Source organism: Juglans regia, chromosome 10 (assembly GCF_001411555.2).
Source record: "Juglans regia cultivar Chandler chromosome 10, Walnut 2.0, whole genome shotgun sequence".
Lineage (NCBI taxonomy): Eukaryota > Viridiplantae > Streptophyta > Magnoliopsida > Fagales > Juglandaceae > Juglans > Juglans regia.
In genome coordinates this window covers 7,479,758-7,486,209 of record NC_049910.1, presented here as the reverse complement: position 1 = coordinate 7,486,209, position 6,452 = coordinate 7,479,758, and the positions used below count along the sequence as shown (strand labels likewise).

The window sequence follows — 6,452 nt, the reverse complement described above, 5'->3', positions numbered from 1 at the left end:
ATCCTCAAAAAATATGCTTATAGTTGTCATCAAATTGGACAATCAGGTCTCAAAGATTTCATGCCATCATTGGAGCCATATGCTAAGATATTTATAGAAGGAAACATACGTAATGGTAACTACAAATAATTAGCAGAAAACAAGAGAAAACTACAGGACCAACCAAATATAAGCGAAAATTTTAATGAAGGAAGAATGGAAGGGAGCACAGACAATTGTCCATACAAGAAGCAAACCTTAAATTGGATGTGAAAATTCCAGGAGAAAGAAGGGGTTTCCCAAGGTAAAGATAGGCACTCGAGCACTACAAAACAATAGAAAGAATCCTCGTAGAGGCAGGTATTGGCGTTTGCTCAATCCATATTTAGGATCTCACGAGCCCAATATAGAATCACTGACTAAGAAGCACCAATTCCAGAAATTGGGAGACAAATCAGGAAGAATTCATAATTTTTCAGTCTTAGCAAAGTAAATGAGAAGCACTAATAGCATATAAGCGACTAGGATATTCTTCTATCATTAAAGCCAATATTTCACCAATTGATCTAGATTCAATCAAGAAAAGAGATCAGTCATCTGCTGACTCAAACTATAAATAATTAATTATCTAATTCACGCGGACGTCAAAATTCATAGCTTTAAACTTTTGCTTGAATCTTAACTGCTATGAAATACACACAACGTATATACGAGTACACACAGAGGACTGAACTCAACTAGAGCAAATAGCTGCGTTAATCCCCGCTAATCAGAGATTTTTGTTCTTTGCAAACGACACCGCACGGATCGAGGCATTGAAGATTTGAATTTAGAGCTACATTTCAACCATGCACGAGTAAGCAGATCCGAGAGGGCAGAGAAAGAAGCAGAGTGTGGCAAATGTGGGAAAACAACTCACGGTTTTGGTCCGATCTGTGAAAGGACGGAGTCTCTGCCTCCGATCTCAGCCTCAGGTTTCTGTTGCTTTCAGGCTTAGGCCTTGGGCCTTGTGGACGATGGTCCTCTCTCTTCTTATCGAGCTGTGAGTGTGTGTGTGTGTGTGAATGTGTCTGTCTGTCTCGTAAGTGCGCTTCTGTGACACGAGGAGCTGTGGCCAGGGGGCTGCGACACGAGCTGCCAAGAGCTGCGGGAAAGGAGATAAGAGTTGCCCAGAGCTACGAGAAAGGAGCTGTGCGGGAGATAGGAAGGGATGAAGGAGATAGAGCCGCCGGAGATAGGGAGGGAAGAAAGAGATAGATGATGAAGATAGGGAGGTAACAAGGAGACATGGCCGCGGGAAGGAAAGCGAAAGGGAGCCGTGCGAAGTGATCTCAGAAAATGATTAAATATTCATTTTGATTGAGCTACAATTCAATTCAAATATGACTTGAGTTTTGAAATTACTGTAGCTCATCTTGTAGATAAAATTTGTTTAACTAATTTAATGTAGATAATTTTTTCTTCACATTAGTTAAAGAACAATTCTATGTACAATCTCTAAATGTAGATTGTATATGTAAGTTTAATCAATTTTATCCTTAAATTTTTTTAAAATTACAAATTGATACTTTTTTTATTTAATGAAGTATTTACATATGCAATTTCTATCTGGAGACTATAAATAAAATTTCTCTTAGTTAAATTATAACTTCCACTTGCAGTTGCCAGTGCTCTAACCCCCAAATCTAATAAGAATTATTTCTCTAAAGCAAAATCAGTTGAGTCTTACTCGTTTAAAAGAATTTTATTGGGTTTTCAATTCCTATATATATATACACACATCCTATATATAAATATACACACACACATATATATATTGCTCTTTGGAGTTTCAAAATTTGCAAAAATGTATTTTCTGTCTGATTTTTGTTAATAAACATTTCGCTTCTAATTCATTTGGACTTTTAAAATTTCTCGTATTGTTTATTAAAATTTCAATTGTTTATAAAATGATAGATCAATAATGCTACTTGATCATCAGATGCTTACAGTTCAGATGACCCTCTTAATGTACGTACATAGCATCACTGCGTGATGACACTTGATTTATTAAAAAACTAAAAAAGATTTAAAACACAAACACAAAAGGTGTAGAGGAAACTTAAGGTTTTAAAATCTTGAATGAAAATGCTATTCCATCAAAGAATATAGTAAAAATAAAGTTACAGATTAACTAATGTGACTTAATATGATACAACATATTTACTTTATAGTAAAACTAAGAACGTTACAATATATTTATAAATTTATTTTTATAAAATAATTTTATAAATAAATTAGTATTTCCCTTTCCCTTATGAAATTGTTGGAGAAGACACATTAGACGATAAAATGTTTCATATTTGATGCAGATTCAAGCTGTTGTACGTAAAGAAATATGACATTCTTTTTATTGCGGACGAGGTAGTACTTACTCTGATCTGTTTCTTATATTTCCCTATATATGTATGCATACGATCTTTATTTGTATCCTAATATTATAAGACCTGATTTGTTCATATATGTTTTTTTCTTAGGTAATTGGTGTATTTTGAAGGCTGGGCACAATGTTTGGGTGCGACAAGTACAACATAAAACCAGACCTTGTGTCCCTTGCAAAGGTAAAGTTGGGATATAATTAAACCCAGAGATAGAACCTCAAATCCCAGGCCCTTTCTTCTGCATATATGTCCATTGGAGCTGTACTTGTGAGCCTGAAGTATCAGAAGTCATACATGCATTGAACACTCGTGAGTAAGTCTCTCAAGTTGATGGTTATTTAGTACATGACCGTATATGCTTTCTCTTTCAGGTTTTTCTCTCATATGATGGATTTACTTATTCTGGACATCCAGTATCAGTATCCTACGTCGTTGCAATAGAAGCGCTTAAGATCTACAAGTGTGTTCTTTTCTTCTCATCCAGTTTTACCTGTTCAAAGTTTTACTTCATAGTTCAGTTTAGTTACATATATTGCATTTGAAGACCGTCAAAGATGGACTAAATTGGACCTGATGGAGTTGTATCTTGTCATACAAATTCTTCATACAATGGTGGGTCATGGCTTGTATACGCAGATATATATGGAATGACATATATGAATATATTCTTGATTTTTGGAACGGAGTTTGCAGATAACAAGTTGCCTAATGATCCATTCCATCCTGAACGGGGCAAGTTCCATCTTAATTTTGTTTCTTCAAGTTTAGTATATGAATATATTTATTTATTGAGGGGATAAATTGGTTAGATTACCTATATATAATTTCTTTATTCAACTAAGTTAGAACATGATCTTGTACGTAGATCTACTTAAAGATTGTCTTGTTGTGATTACTCGTTATTGTGATGGTCCTCACTACATGATTGAACTTAATATATGGTTGAGATAGACAAGCATATTGCTTTGGTTTTTTCCTCCTAATCAGACTTTTATTACAAGAAAAGGACTTTGAAACAAATGACGTCATATGAATCAGTTTCTTCTTCACTTCAATCAAATATATTGGAAGACTTTTGAATTTAGACAACGAAACATATCTGCAGATCAAACCAAAGTTGATTTATTTAATTATTTTTCTAATATATATGATCTGCACGCCTCAATTAATGATATCTGTCGTGTTCAATTATAATATATATATTCCCGTAATTAGAACTAGTCGATCATGAATTTAGAGATAGAATTATTAATTCCCAGAATACGTGTTGCTGATTCCTCCCCAGAAAATAAACAAAAGTTTCGTGTTTGTTTGAGAGTACTTGATGTTTGATAGGAAAACATGAAAGTACATATAGCCGTTTATAATTTAGAATATATCATAGCATCATGCAACTGCCAAGATAAAGAGGATACCCATGCATGAAATGCGTGCTAGGACTTACGCAGGACATGTACATGATGTTATTGTTTGGAGTACTGCATATATGCATGCATATTGCATGGTTTATTATTTCATAATTGTGCATAGAAAAAGTATATACACGTACTTTGAAATTACTAGAAACCTGAATGATTTTTAATTTCTTTCACCAAATAATCAATTGAGAAGTCAGGCCAATGCCATCTACCAAAACAATCTTACTTTGAAATTACTTTTCTGTTGGCTAAAATTATTATAAACGAGGCTTTTATTATGCATGAGATCATACGTAGGTATACAAAGGTCAAAGAGCCACAAACGTACGTACGGGAAATCAGATCACTAAAATCATGTATTTTTACTTAATATTAATTGAAAAATATCTATATATTTAATGGCCTCGCTTGTATTCTCAATTCATCTCAACTTATTTCATTACTATTTATTACTATTCAGTAACTTTAATTCACAAATCTCATTATTATTCATAACTCATCTCACTATTATTTACAATTCATCTCAACTTATCTTCGAATTCAAACCAGACCTAAGTGTGTGTGTATGAGGTGCATGCACTCTACAATCGAGCGACCTTCGAGAATCGAGAGTTTAGAACGTACAATCTTTTTCATGGCTAGTAGTTGAGAAGAAAATAGTATTATTTCTATGATTGGCCCTCGTGAAAAAGAAAATCAAAACATTATTATTTTTTAGGGTTTATTTTATATGTGTTTTATTTAAATAATTTTTTATATAGTTCTTTTAATATTTTAAAATATTTTAAAAAAATAAAATAAATTTAAAATATTATTAAAAAAATATTTTCTTAATCAAAAAGTAAAAAAATATATATTAAAAAATATTTTCTTAATCACGAAATAAAATAAAAAATTATAAAAAAAGGTTCATTCAATGGTGGAACCAATACGGATTTGTTCCAGAAATTCTTCCTGATGAGCTCCTCAAAGCTTATCAATTTTATTTCAAAACTGTTGGACCAACCCTGGACCAACATTCCAAGAAATTCCACCATACTTTACTGTTCTGTAAAAGATACCATTTCCTGTGGATCTTTAAATGGAACTATGAAAGAAATGGTGATGTTATGACACGAGTTTATTTCACAAAATGGTGGGATAAATTCGCCCATATTCAAAAAATTGTTGACTTCCTGATCAGAGATTTTCCCCAGTCTGCTCCAAATTTGCAGAATATTACGGAATTTCCACAGATCATGACTGCCCCATCCAAAGGACCGTTCTTCCTTGACTTTGTAAGCAAATAGTCGAGGTAATCCATCAATAAATTTCTCCTTCCAGTAAGGCTTTTGACTGTCGTCACGAAGCATTACTCGAGAAATAAAAACATCTTGATACCACCTATAATCTGACATCTGATGACATCTGAGATTATTCAACTGATCGCTCACACGACTAGTTATATTAGATGGTGTTCCAATAAAATGTTTTAAAATAGTAAAAATCAAAGTGTTGATGCTATCAGGATGTGCTATCCCAATGGCTTCATCAAAAATAGGTAATCCTTCCTTATTGCATTTTACTGCATGTTGGATGGATTCCCTAGCATCACTGGTTAGATACTTATCCCACCAGTTCCTTAAAACTCCGGTAAAACCTTGAGTTAAAATTATAACAATATCTGGTTGTCTAATGTTATTGTTGATATAAGCATTAGCAACCATTGACATTTTACTCATGGTATTGATGATTTCTTGTTTAGAGAATCCATCAATATTCCATTCGTAAACTTTGTCAGCAGAGTAAGAAGATTGGTTTTGGAAAACTTTTTCTTCAAACTGTAAATCAGGAGGTGTGGGTCTGGAATACCAATTCTTCGTCAGACTCATTGGCTTGGGTCCTTTTAAAGAAAATCTGGCTATTTCCAGGTTTCGAAAATTCTTTTCAATAAGATCAATATCCTTGTCTTCAGAGGATTCTTCGTTAGAAGATTCTTCTGAAGTTTCTTCAAGAACGAATCCATCACCATTACTGTTAAGAGTACTGGTAGAAGGGCGTTCTTTCTTTAGATCAGCTAACAATTGATCAATTTTCTCTAGATTTGTGGCCTGTAGATTTTTAAAATCAATTTTTGGCCTTTCTTTAGGAAGACTGATCAAAGGTTTTTCAATCTTTTTCTTTGACTGATCTTTAGGGAAGACCAAAGGATGATCGTTTTTAAATATAGGAGGAGAGGTAAAAACAGGTTTCTCCACCTTTTCTTCAATCAGATCCAATTGTTCTCCGATCGTTCGAAGAGCAAGATTCACAAAATTATTTTGAGAAATAATCTTTTTTGTTTCTTTCAGAATCTTGTCCTTTTCTGGATCTTTTGAAACAATAGTATCAGATAGTTTGAAAGGGGAAGCAATTACTTCCGATCCTTTAAAAGGGATAATAACAGTCTCCAAAGGAGGATGACTGGATTGAATCACAGTCCTACCTTCTTCTTTGACAAATTCATTTTTAACAACATTCAACGTGTTTTTTGAAACATAAGTATTTTCTGCAAAGTCTAGAAGAGAAATATGCTTTTGAAGCTTATTCATTTCTTCCTTCCATTTGCGTTTGACACGTTGTTTTTCTAAATCTGAAAATTTTGCAACATAGGTTT

The 6,452-nt window shown here is 33.3% G+C and overlaps 1 non-coding gene across 1 annotated transcript; it reads right to left on the bottom strand.

Moving 5' to 3' along the window:
• Positions 1-74, bottom strand: LOC118349743. The gene has a single exon (XR_004802662.1). It is a non-coding gene; the product is annotated as a small nucleolar RNA R66 (small nucleolar RNA).
• Positions 75-6,452: the final 6,378 nt, after the last annotated feature.